Source organism: Lynx rufus, unplaced genomic scaffold (genome assembly GCF_022079265.1).
Source record: "Lynx rufus isolate CCGP_SWC_20201006 ecotype Redwood Valley unplaced genomic scaffold, mLynRuf1.p SCAF_5, whole genome shotgun sequence".
Taxonomy (NCBI): domain Eukaryota; kingdom Metazoa; phylum Chordata; class Mammalia; order Carnivora; family Felidae; genus Lynx; species Lynx rufus.
The window spans coordinates 155,166,751-155,180,275 of NW_025814867.1; the positions used below are offsets into that span (position 1 = coordinate 155,166,751).

Sequence of the window (13,525 nt, forward strand, 5' to 3'; positions counted from 1 at the left end):
GGGGGAAGGTCCGAACGGCGTGCACCAGCTTGCCCCGTGGTTTCCAGGCGGGTCTACCCCACCGTTCTGTACAGAACTCGTCTGGGTGACTTGTGCTCTTCTGCCCAGAGCCGCACACACACACAGTCGTGGGGGGCCCGGTTGGCCTGTGCTCCGAATCTGGCCTCGGGATCAGAACTGGCCCGTCTGTTCCTGACGCCAAGAGGGATTGCCTCACCTCCTTGAGCCGGACCAGGCTGGGCCCCTGGAATGCAGCCGGGAAGGAAGAGAAATCTGCAGGCGCCCAGTCTCCTAACACTGTGAGATAAGATAAGAGAAACAAAAAAACCCAGCCGGCTCAGGACTGCACTTAGGCAACTTAAGGACTAAGCACAGATCAGGCACAGGCAGCAGCATCGATGGGCCTGGAGGGAACACGTGGTTGGGAGCCTCACCTGAGGGGAGGGCGCTCCACCCAGGACCCTCGAGTGGGGACCCCAGCCCACTGCGGGCTTCCCCAGCCGGGAGGCTGGATGTCGTGAGCACCTGATCTGAGGTATGAACCCTTCTCTGCTCTTCTCTGTACTTCTCCCCTCTTGTGTTCGCTACAGCTGTTTAATTCCGCACATCCCTTTCCCTTCTAATTACTAAAGTTTTCCTCCGCGGAACCAAGTGCTGCGATCGTGAACTACTGTCATTCGGGACACCCGCCAGGGCCCATCCCAAGGCCACAAATGTGTACGGGGCCCACGCACAGCGGCAGGACAGCACCTAGCCAGCCACGTTTCTCTGACGACAGTCGCGGCTCGGCCACCGCGCCACAGCCGGGCTGCGGCCCCCGGTGGGAAGGGGACCGGTTCCACAGCTGCCAACACGCATCACCCAGGACTCTGGGATGCGGAGAAGACGTCCCCCCGCCACCCTCAGCTCGGGTCCCGAGCTGGCACAGACCACACGATTCAGGTTTCCTCTGGGAAACAGGTCCGTGCGGAGGGTCCCGCAGGTGGGAAGAAAACGGAGCAGAGCTTCTGCGTAACCTCAGGACACGTGAGCAGGCTCTCTTTAAAAAGACTCCTTATGATACGCGTTTCACTCTTCTGGGTCCCTCATACAGGGGGGCTCGCACAGTATTTGTCATTTTGTGTCTGGCTCACGTCACGTGGCATGAGGTCAAGGCTCCCCCCCAACCCAGCAGGTGTCAGGTGACCCCTTTGGGGCTGAACGCCCTTCCCTGCACGCACAGGCTGCATTTTGCTCGCCCATTCATCCGCCCGTGGACACGTGGTGTGGTCCCACCCCTCGGCCACCACGGAAGACGCTGCCGTGAATGTGGGCCCGCCAGCATCTCCTCGAGGCCCTGCTTTCCATTCTTCTGGGCGCAGACCCGGAAGCGGAGCCGCTGGATGGCAGGGGAAGTCTGCTCGATGCCCCGAGGGGCCGCCAGCCGGGGGCTGCCAGAGCGGAACGGTGCCCGAGGCTGCCGACTGCTCTACACCCTCCCAGCACCCGCTCTGCTAGTCAGAGTCGCCATCCCCGCGGACACGAGGCGGAAAAAGATGATCTTTTACTGTGCCCTGCAGAAGCACTGATGTAGAAAAAGCAACCGGCGGTGAAGCGTCGCAAGATGAAAACATCACAATCTTCAAACGCACGCAGCTAAAAATAACTCAAAGGAAGAGAGGTGTTTTCAGGGAGGTTGTTGACGTAAGCGTGCAATGGAGATGCCCTCTGGTTTGCTGGCTTGGCAGGGCCCTCCCTGTGACTCCTGGGACCATTCAGGCGACAGGGAGACGGGTACGGGAGCCAGGGGACGGCGTCCTGGGAGCCCCTTATGCTCGGGGACAACTTGCCGGAGTCATTTCAGTGTCCAGGGCAGCGCCCCCCGGGGGTAAAGAGTGAGGCGCACACAGTACCCTGGGGGCTGTTTGTGTTACGTTTTGAAATTCAATTCCAGAAACACAGGAAATTTCAAAAAGAACACAGAGGGACCCCGATTACCCTTGACTCCGCTTTCCCCAACGGCCGTATCTTACGTCACCGCGGATGACATCACAACTCTCACGTGACCACAGCACGTCATCAACCCCAGGAAGGGTTTCGCGTGCGCGAGAAGCTCGATTCGTCACAGGGGCACATCCGTGCCGCCACCCTCACAATCAAGACGCGGGAGGCCCGTTCCGTCAGACAGAAGACTTCGCAGGCGCGTACCCCGCCCCCCACAGTCACACCCCCTCTGCCCCGGCATCCCTCACCCCTGCCAGGCGCGAATCCGTTCTCCACCTCTGTAATGTTGTCACTTGAAGGGCGTAGTACAGATGGGAGTCCTACGTGACGCGACCGTTGGCGACTGGCCTTTGTCTTCACTCAGCGAAGTGCCCTCGAGGTCCATCCGGGCTGTCACGCGGATCAAGGGCATCCCTTTTTCACGGCTGCGCAATTCTCCGTGGGTGTGTGACACAGCTGGCTCAACCGCCCACTCTCCGGGTTCCCCCCACTCGGGGCTGTTACAAATCAGGCCGCTTTGAAGAATGGTGCGCAGGTTTTCTGTGGACACGAGCCGTGGCTTCTCCAGGATGAACGCCCCGGAGAGCAATGAGCCAGACTGGGTCGCCTACGGGGTGGATGCGTTGTCTGCTAAGAAGCTGCCACGGGGGCCCCGTTTCTCCGCACCCTCACCCGCGCGTGGGGCCGTCACCACGCTCATTTTAGCCGCTCTCAGCGCCGTTAAGCTGGCATCTCACCACGGTTTCAACCTGCACGTCCCCGCTGGCTAACGAGAGCGACGCCTCCTCACGGACCAGGGTGCCGTCTGTAAAGCCTCAGTAAGGCGTCCCCTCACATCCTCCGCCCGTTTTCTCGGGCCCTCTGGCTTGGCTGGTTGGTTTGTTTCTATTGTTGTGTTCTGAAGCTTCCCGGACGTCCGGATCCCGTCAGATGCACGGCTCGCGGCCCGTTCTCCCTCCCTACAGACTGCTTTTCACCCTCCCAACGGGGCGTCCGCAGAATGAAGGTTTTCAAGTGGGCCAAGAGCCACTTACTAACTCTGCCTTCTATGGATTATGCTTTGGGGTCACGTTGGACACCCGTGCGCCAAGCCCCCGGCCCCCAGATGTCCTCCTAGGTTCTTAGGAAAGTCTTACAGCCTTACGCGTTAAAGTGCATTATGCAACTTGAGTTAGTTTTTGCATCAGATGTGAGGTCAAGGTTCGTTCTGCCTTCAGACGAGCATCTGAGTCAGCACCACGGAGCTGCTCCGCACCTGTGCCCCAAACCGGCGGCCCTACGTGCGTGGGTCTGCGTCTAGGTTCTCTCTGCTGTCCCCACCGCCCTCTGCGTCCGTCCCTCGGCCACCACCGCACTCGGTGGACCGCGGTCATAACCACAGTCTGGAGCAAGTCTTACAACAGGGGAGGGCGTTTCCTCTCACGCAACTGTTCTTGAAAATTATTTAAGCCGTTCTCATTTCCTTTACTTTCTCTATACATTCTACAACAACCTTGCCTTCATCTACACGAAATCTTGCTGGGATTCATACGTGTAATTGTGGTAACGCTGTAGTTCACAGAATCTACCCAAAACATTACCGTTTCAATATGTAATTAATATAAGATTAATGAATGAATTTTTTTCACGCTAAGTCTTAGAAAGCCCGTGTGTGACTTACACGTATGTATCCGACCCGCACTTGGACCAGCCATGTCAAGTGCTCAGCCCTGGTCGAGAGGCCCAGGGGATTTTAAGCAAGAAGGACATTTTCCCACTGGGCGCACGACCCGTGAAAATATTAAAAGCAAGAAGGGAAAAGTCGCGAACAGGAAAAAGCAGACAAGTAATCGCTAGACAAACACATGCTGCGGAACGGTCCTGAAAGATGGTCTGGGGGTGGGGGTGGGGGTGGGGGTGGGGGTGGGCAGGGGAGTAGTGGGTGGGTAGAGAGGAACTTCGTGGTTAATAAATCTGTGAGACAATGCAGAGTCCCACTCTGGAGTCCTGAAACACAACGGCACATTAAAGGCCCTGAGAAGTCCTGCAATAAGAATGTGCTGGAATGTGTTTACCCCGCAGCCTCTGAACTTATTTGGGCAAGAACACTTCTACACACACTGTTTTGCACGCTAGAGAACCTCACAGAGCACAGACCGGGTGCGTCAGTACGAGGGGAGGGCCTGGTCCTGCCGTGGGGCACAGGCACCAGGGACCAGGCTGTGAGCCTGGCTCTGCCCGCACTGGATGTTAGACACCTCGTGTTCGTTATCTCCCCTCTTTGGGCCTCGGTTTCCTCATTTGCACAAGGAGTCCCCTTCCGGCCTGCACAGGTACGATCCGAAAATTCTAGCTCATCATTAGAATTCCATAAAACAGTGGCTTTCTGGCACTTTCCACAGCACAGTCCTCCCCCCCCCCCCCCGCCGCTGCCCCAGCCCCAACTATGCTTTTGCTCGGTATATACGTTCCAGAAGCAAGCCTTCAAGTGCCAGAGAGAAGCAGGAGGATGCAGCAATCACGCCTCACTGCTTAGTTCACGCTCTGGAACTTGGCACGGACAATTCTGGAAACTGGTTATAACCTCCGGTTCTCTCCCATCTTCTTCCCCACCGTCCGTGACCCTTTGCTCCGGCCCAACTCGGTGATTTCCCCAGGCCCTAGGAGCTTTCATTTCTGCACCTTCCCTGAGTCTCCCTCCCCCGCACTCCCACCAGCCGCACTGCTCACCTCCTCTCTGCCTCCTCCGGTGCCTCCCCCCTCCCCCTCCTCCCTGCCTGTGCTCCCTCTGCCCCAGCATCACGTCTACAGCCCCCGGCTGTCGCTGTTAATGCCCACGCCCTCTCGCCCTGCCTCAGTGAGCACACCATGGGGACCCAGGATGAGTGTGACAGACCACCACCCGGCCGGGCCCGGGGCTCATGGCCATCCGGGGAACATCTCATCGCTCACAGACGGACTTCCAGGAGCCACTCGATCTGCCCCGCTGGCTCCCCCTCCGGCACCTGCAGGCTGACAGTGGTCCGCGGGAGCAGACGCGGGGAGTCCAGCGCCCGTCTGCACATCTTGAAAAGGGACGGACACAGAACACGGGCCTCTGCTGCGGCCACGGGTGACCAGGTCAGTGGGCTCCCAACTTCAGGAGGGGAGCAGCTCCCCGACAGGTACGTGCTTCCAGACGTGGGCCACGGGCCGTGGGGGCAGGAGGGCACGCGAGCGGCATGGCACAGACCCACACGAGCCACAGCGTGAGAACCCACCCGGCCCAGCTCCAGCCACCTCCCAGGGCGGAGTGGAAGGATCTCTCCCGCCTGCCCCTCTCTCCTTCCCTCATCTAAGGTAACTTTTCCCCTACGAGAGGGAACAGCTACACACACACACACACACACACACACACACACACACACACACACAAACTTTTCCCCTACGAGAGGGAACAGCTACACACACACACACACACACACACACACACACACACACACAAACTTTTCCCCTATGAGAGGGAACAGCTACACACACACACACACACACACACACACACACACACAAACTTTTCCCCTATGAGAGGGAACAGCTACACACACACACACACACACACACACACACACACACACACAAACTTTTCCCCTACGAGAGGGAACAGCTACACACACACACACACACACACACACACACACACACACACACAGCGTGTGGAAGCCAGAAGGCAGCCCCTGCCCGTCCCTGCATCCCGTCGCTAGGTCACTCCTTCCACGGGGGGCCACACTGTCCTGGGGTTTCCTTGGGGTGCATGGGAGGGACGTCTTTTGTGGAGATGTGCCCTCTTTGCAGATGCCTCCTCTTGCGTCTCAGACAACAGACGACGGTTTGCCGGGACCCGGCCGTGTTCACTCCACGCAGGGAAGGTAGGACTCCACCGTCCCTCAGCGTCCGTCACGGCTGGGACGGCTGACACCTTCTTGGCCGGGCCACCTCTGCACGTGACTCGCTGCCCCCAGAAGCTTTCAGAATTTCTGTCTTACGCCACCGACCTTCACGGGGGCCCTGGCGCCCTTGCGCTTGGGCCCTCCAGCCTCTGGATTTTCTTCTGTCACTTCTTTTATAACTTCTTCTGTTTTCTCTTCCTGAGCCCCTGAGTTTCATCGAAGCCAACATCGACACTTCCGATGCTCACGTGTGCTTTTTAAGAGGATTTCTGAGCAAAGAGGGAAGACAGACGTCTGCACTCTGCCCCCCTAAAAATGGGAACTGAGGTAATATCGACTTTCTCGCGCGGATCAGAGCTCCGACGGACAGCCCTCACACGGAGACATGGGAGGGTGAGGCCTGCTTCTTAATCGTGGGCCTCGTGGGACACTCTCGAACTGGGCCCCTTGGGAGCGCTGGTGATGAGAAGAACTTCGTGCATTCTCAGGGGAAGGAGGGGAGCTCCGTGGAGAGCAAAGCGGCACAGAACCAAGTCCCGGGAAGCCCGGCGTGCCGGGGAAAGGGGGCCCCGGGGGACGTGTGGACATTGAGAACACAGAATCCACGGACAGGACTGCCGCAGCCTGGTCAGAACGAGGGTTGTGTCAACCTCTGCCCTGACGTCGTGCCAACGTTTTGCACCTGGTTTTGGCCACGATCGAAGGCAAACTTGCCATAACTAACGAGCACATGTATTTTTAAGCCACCAAAAGCCAAAGGCCTTCGGTTACGCAACACCCGGACCACTCCTCCTCTAAGACAGACTCTGCCCTGCAGGCACGGTCTCCCCTCCCCACAGACGAGCGGGAAGGGACAGTCCTGCCACATCACCCCGAGCGTTATCCCCGCAAGAATCATGATGTAAGGACGGCCGACTCACAGAGGGTTTGCCTCCAGCGACATCAAGGGCATCAATGCCGGTGCCCTGAACCTGCACGACATCCGCGCTCGCGGCCGTAACTGGGGACACGGGTCATGCTGCGGGTCGAGAACAAGCCAGACGGAGCCAGGAAGACGTGGCACAAATGAGGCAGAGATCGGCATCATCCCAGAGAGACCCAAGTCTCAGCCTTACGCAAGCTCGCGGAAATCTGACCCTGCAGGCCCAGGAAGGCGCAGGGGAGGGTCCACAGCGGGGTTCCTTTGGGCTTTATCAGGGTGAGGGGCCCCAGCAGGGCCCCCACCGTGACCCCAGCCGCCCCCGCTGTGCTTCTGCAGGGCTGCTTCACGGCCAGCTGCCCGCCACGGCGACCCCTTCTCGTTGCCCGTCCTGGAAACTCTTCCCTCCGTCTGTCAAACTCCCACCCGATCTTTCAGGCCTCCCCCTAACGGCCCCTCCCCCCCGACTCTGTCCAGCCCCACACGGGCACGCCGCACCCACTTCTCCCTGGGAGGCCCCAGGCCACCCCCACCTTCCTCACTGCACACCTCTCTCTGCGAAAGTTTACAGCCCTGCAACGTTCCCGCCGGCCTCAATCTCAGCTCACCCTCAAACGCAAACGGTCCCCCGTGACCTCTAAGGCCCCACTTCTCTTTCTACTGCAAAGCTCCCGGGAAGGACTCTGTCGGCTTCCTCGACTACCGTTCCCTCTTGAACGGGAGGATTCGCTCCCAGGGCTCCACCAAAGCCCTCCCACCAGCCCTGTCCTCGCCTTCCAGCTTGCTGAGCCCAGCCCTCCGTCAACGAGGCACCAGGCGGCAGCCGTCACACCCTCCCTCTGGAACCTACTTCGCGTCTCTCGGGGCGCCTTCCCAAGTCCCTTTCCCTTCCCGTCCCCTGTCCAAAGCCGTCTCCGTAGGGTGACCCGGGCTGCCCCCTGGTTCCCTCTCCCTCTGGACCCAGCCCCTGCCCCCACGTCTCCTCCCGGGCCCGTGTCCCCGGTCCGTTCCTCGGCCCCGACCCCACCGACCGCTTTGCTGACAACCCGGCACTTAAGCTCACACCGCTCGTCCCTAGTTTTAACAGCTGCAAGGACAGGATTTCCAGCATTTTATAAATATTGGCTTCTTAAAATAAAACCGTTAGGTCACTCCTCTAAGCACGTCTGCTGGAATCGAAGCGCGACAGCGTGATCTCCACGGCCATCCGTGTTCCACGCACGCGAACCAGCTCTCCCTGTCATAGTCCACGGCCCTTTTGCGTCTGTGACCACCGCTCCCCTCGCTGCGAGCGGGACGGGACAGCCACGGTTACGGACTCGCGCTCGGCAGGACTCCACGGGGCCACCTGCAGGTGTGCACGTGAACTCAGGCACGCAGGTCCAACCAGGCCCGCTCTTCTAGGCCCGCAGGCTGTGATCGCGTCTTCCGGGTCGGGCCGGGGCTGCGCGAATTGGAACCCCACCGACGCCGACAAAATGACAGCACGTGTTCTGACGAACAGTCATCTGGCAAAGAAGCCACGTCTGGTGAGGCGCACAGGCCTTTTCCCCAGTGGGCTGGCCCGCCACGGACAAGTGTGCAGATCCGCTCCCACTCCAGTTCTCTAAGTGTGAGTGCGGGAGCCCCGTTCCACAGGCGTGTGGCCGGCAAGGGAGAGCTCTGTTAGAGCAGCGCCTCCCGCGGCCACCATCCGGCCACCGTGAGTGCCACAGGCTCCGTCCGCGTAAGGACGCCTTCCACGTGCTGCAAGCCTGAGGTCTCTGACCCGCAGCGAGGCCACTCCCCCGACACCCCCCCCCCCATCTGTAGGGATCTCTCCCGGGCTGCGAGGGGTAGGACCGCTCTCCAGGATGCCGGTGCGTCAGGAAGGTGAGGACCCGGACCCTCCCCCGGCCCCCAGCCAGGGTCTCTCCCACCCCAGACGGAGAGGGGCAGTTGGAAGATGCCGCTGTCTCCTCCTCCTCCCGGGGCCCCCACACACCGGTCACCCGCACCTCGGTAATCGGCACCTCCTGTCACCTGCCACGCACTTCCCGACCGAACCTGCAGCGGGGCCTCCTGGCTCTAGAAATATACTTTGTCCTACTTCCTCATTTCCCTCCCGCCTCCACCCTGTTGTAATGGAATCCTGTCAGGCCTGGATTCCCCACGTGGCCGCCACAGACACAGATCTTGTCCCACCCCTGCCGAAGCCCTCTGTGGCATCCGTCTGGCACTCGGGATAAACGGAGCGGCGGACAGCCCGGGCTTTCTCCCCCCCCCCCAACACTGCCTCTCCCCCCTGGGCACGCACAGCTGGCTCCACACCGGGCCCTTTACGTGTGCCACTCATCTGCCCCCGACACGCTCACCCCCGACCTCCACGAGCACCTCACGGCACTGGTCTCAGCCCCAACGCCCCCTGCCCAGACTCCCTGAGCGTGCCCCCCCCCCACCACAGCCTCCCCCTGCTTCCTCTCCCCTACACCCTCCAACCCCAACCGCTGCCCACCTCACTGAGTGTTACTATTCGTTGTCAACACCTTCCTCCGCCCTCCGCAGCGTGGGGCGCAAGAGGCGGGGCCTTCTGGCTTGTCCAACACAACAGGCCCTGGCTGAATAAATCTGTGTCGAACGAACAGCCAAGGAGCTGAGGACACATCATGAGCTGTTTCAGGGGAGCCGGGCACGGATCACCCACACCGCACAAACGTGAAAAGCACACCGCCAAGTGCACCTGAGTCACTGCTTCACAGACTTAACCTCTGAGACCACGTGTATCAGAAACATTCCTTCAATCTCCCTTAAACGTCTGCAAAACGGGAGGCGCGTTCCCGTCCTGGCGCTCTCCCCAGAGAACGACAGCAAAAGAATGGTGATTAGAAGGGTATCTGAAGCAAACTGAGTTCTTTCTCAACTATAATTACTCCCAGAAAAGGGAATCAGCCTTGCAATTGGGGTTGACTGATTGGCTGATTGATCTTCTGGTTAAAAACATAATAAAGGTCCTTTCTGCTTCCAAAAGAGAATATAACATTATATTCTTTGTTGGCAACTTTTTTGCCAATGTAGGAATCAAAGAAATCAACAGGGGAAAAAAACTCTGTACAAAGGAAGGACTTCGCCGTTTTTCCCTTTCAAAATCCAAACTTTGCAGCTCTATTTCTGAGCCGTTCACCGCAAGGCAGTGATGTCAAGGAAATCGGAAGCCGTGTGGAGCCGTGAAAATATGGAAAACGTGCAGGTCTGAAACAAAATATCTGGTGTGCTGTGTCGGGGAGGGGCGCCTCCCCCCTCACAACACTGCCTACCTCTCCCCACTCTCTGGGAGAGTTCTTGCTGTTCCCTGTTAGGGTTCATCACAAAACCAGGGGCTCCCTTACTTTTCATCCCCAAAAATACCTTCGGGAACCAAGCTGAGTTCTCCGAATTTACCTGGTGAATCCGGATTTTAGGGAAGTGGCTTAAGCAAACGTGGTGTTGTGTTAGTGGCTTTAATCACGCAGACGGGTCCATGTGTCACTGATGTCACACTCCTACCATTTTAACGTACCCTTGGGGACGGTGGGGGCAATTTCTGAGCATTTGGGGGAGAAACCCCATCCCCTACGTGAAGAACTTAATAAAGGTAAGCCCGTTACTCTATCAGGCCTTTGGATTTTCCACAGCGAGTTTACTCCTGTCTTCTCTAACCTGACCCTCGCCGCGCACACCTGTCCCTCGCGCGGGAGGCCACATGGCCAGCGCCTCCACCTGTCCGCGCTGGGTCGAGCCGGGCCGGGCCTCACCTGTGCGGCCGGCGAGCCCCTCCCGGGCTCGGCCACCCACCCCGCGTCACCTGTCCACGGACTTCCACTCCCTTCCCTCGGCCACCCAAGGGCTTACGGAAACGGGGAGAGGGGGGAGCGGGGTGCCCTCGGGGGGGGCCTAGGGAACCCCATCGCCCGGACTCCGGGGTCTGCGCTCCTAACCTCCGGGGCGGGGGTCCGGAACCCTCCCCGAGCGCCCCCCGGGGGACCGGGCGCCAGGACGGGGGGTCCGGGGTGGGGGGTGGGGGCGGTGACATCACGCCGGGCCGTCGGCGGCGGCGAGGGCGCCCGGGGGCGGGGACCGCGGGCCGGGGCCGGGGGCGGAGGAGCCCCCGCGCCGCACCCACGGGCGAGCGCGGCCCCGCGCCCCGCGCCCCGCACCCCGCGCCGGCCGGGCCGTGGGCGGCGGGCGGCGGGCTGCGGGCCCGGAGCGCGCGGGCCGCGGGGCGGCGGGGCGGGCGGGCGGCGCGCAGGGCGATCCCGGAGCGGCTCCGGGAAATCCAGCCGGGTTTTGACTCCGATCGCCCACGGAGCCCGCAGCCGGCGAATGTAACAAAGAACAAGCGGCATGGCGGCTGGACCGGGGCGGGCGGCGGGCGGGCGGGGCCGGGGCGGCGGGCCGGGCGCGGGGCGCGGGGCGCGGGGCGCGGGCCGGGCCGGGCCGGGGCGGCGCGCGGGGGCGGCGGCGGGCGCGGGGCCCCGGGCTTTACCTGCCTGTGGAATGTGCAGAGCGGGCTCGGATCCGGACTCCGGGTTGCGATCCGCTCCGGAAACTGCGCAGCACCGGAAGCCGGGGGGCGGCGGCGGGGCATTGTGGGAGTTGTAGTTCGCGCGGGCGCCGGCGGCGCGGACGGGGGGCCGACGGAGAGCGGGCGGCGTGCGCGGGCAGCGGCGGGGCGCGGGCGGCGCGGACCCGGGGCAGCGAGCAGGTCGCGGGCGGTGTGGACGGGGAGTGGGAAAGCGGGCCGCGCGAACCGGGGGTTGTGGACCCGGGAGCGGACGGCGGGGGCTGGGCAGCAGGTCGTAAGCTGTGTGGACCGGGAGTGGGAGAGCGGATGATGTGGATTGGAGAGCAGCGAGGCGTGGATGGTGATGCGGGGGGCAAGGGCGGCGTGGACGGAGAGCGGCAGGGAGCAGGCAGTGTAGACCGGGCTTGGGAGAGTGGGTGGTGTGGCTCCCGGAGCGGGCGATGTGGATCGGGTAGTGGGAAAGCGGGCGGTGTGGAAAGGAGAGTGGCGAGGCGCCAGTGGTGATAGAGGAAAAGGGCGGCGTGGACGGAGAGCGGCAGGGGGCAGGCGGCTTAAACCCGGAGTGGGAGAGTGGGTGGCGTGGCGCCGGGAGCGGGCGGTGTGGATGGCGAGGCGGAGGGCAGGGGCGGCGTGGATCCGGACCGGCCTGGGAGAAGCGGGGCTGGCTCTGCTGCCCCTTCCCGGGAGGCGTGGCTGGTGTGACCCTGGCAGCGACGCATGACCATTGCAAATATCGATTCCACCCCTGTGCTGCACAAACCCACAGCCCACAGCTCCCGGGGCCCCTGTAAGTCTCTTCTGGTGGCTGCTGGAGCCATAATTTCTTTTGGGGGCGGGGAGACTTGGAAGAAAGGGTCGAATTTTTCTTTAAAACCTGTCTGAGATTTGCTGCCAGGTGGTAGTTCTGAAAAGAGCCAATAGTGTGCCCCAGTCCTCTTGGTCCACTCAGGGAGCCCGCCCCGGAGCGCTTACAGTGCCCCAACGAGCTGGGGAAGTACCAGGAGGGAGCGTCTGGACCCCGCAGGGTGGGCTCTTGAAATACACACCTTGACCCGTGTGATGCTGGAAGGTTTGGGAATACCACCACCCTGGCCAGGGCAACTGAGGCCAGACTGCTCCCTGACTCTCCCCACCCTGGGGGCTGGGTGGCCTGCTGACTGACCTCCATCAAAAGTGCATGCGGGCGGGCGGGCACCTGGGTAGATCAGTCGGTTAAGCCTCCGACTCTTGATTTGGGCTCAGGTCATGCCCCCCAGGGTGGTGAGATCCAGCCACACTTTGAGCTCTGTGCTGGGCTTGGAGTCTGCTTAAGATTCTCTCTCGCTCTCCTTTTGTCCCTCTCCCCCACTTGCCGGCTCGCTTGCTCTCTCTCTCAAAACAAAACCCCAAAACGTGTGGCCACAGAATGTTAGAAGGGACTAGAGGAGTCTTTTAGTCTCCGGAGCAGAGCAGTAAAACTGTCTTCTTCATTTCTGCCTGGCAGAAAGTTCCACTGATAAAGTGCAAGAAGGGACAAGCAGATGGAAAAATGATTTGAAACTGACATCAGACAGGACTCATTTGCCTCCTACACGGGAAGCTCCTAGGAATCAACAGGAAAAAGGTAAAGAACCCAATAGAAAAACGGACAGTTCCCAGTAGAGGAAATACAACGGCTCAGGGCACCTGGGCGGCTCAGTGGTTAAGCCTCCAATGTCAGCTCAGGTCGTGACGTCTCGGTCGTGGGTTCCAGCCCCGCGTCGGGCGCTGTGCTGAAAATTCGGAGCCTGGAGCCTGCTTCAGATTCTGTGTATGTGTGTGTGTGTCTCTCTCAAAAACAAACAAACATTTAAAAAGTTAAAAAAAAAAAAAAAAGCAAGCAAGCAGGCATAGTGGCTCTTAAGCAAAGCTCTTCAACTCTACTGCTACAGGAGAAAAAGCAAAGTGGCAGCACAATCGTTTTCACCTGTTACATTAGCAGATTTGGCTTTTTGTAAAGCTTAATAGCATTATTTTGAAGAGAGTGTATAAAATGAGCTGTCTCGTCCTTTCCTGGTGGGAGAATAATTTGGTATAACCCCCATGGGGGCCCTTGGTTAATATGGAAATTCTAAATGCATAGAGCCTACGGCACGGCAGTCCCACGAGCAGAAATGTGTCCTCAGCTAGACTCACTTGTATGAATGGGTATGTGTGCAA

General features: G+C 60.3%; 1 protein-coding gene across 1 annotated transcript in view; it reads right to left on the reverse strand.

Annotated features, from left to right (window-relative positions):
* The window catches only part of PRDM15 (PR/SET domain 15), a 69,239-nt gene extending 57,871 nt beyond the window's left edge, over window positions 1-11,368 (reverse strand). Inside the window, exon 1 of the mRNA XM_047098978.1 lies at window positions 11,309-11,368. The gene's annotated coding sequence lies outside the window, so the exon portion shown is untranslated. The remainder of the gene's footprint in view (window positions 1-11,308) is intronic.
* Between the last annotated feature and the right edge of the window lie 2,157 nt (window positions 11,369-13,525).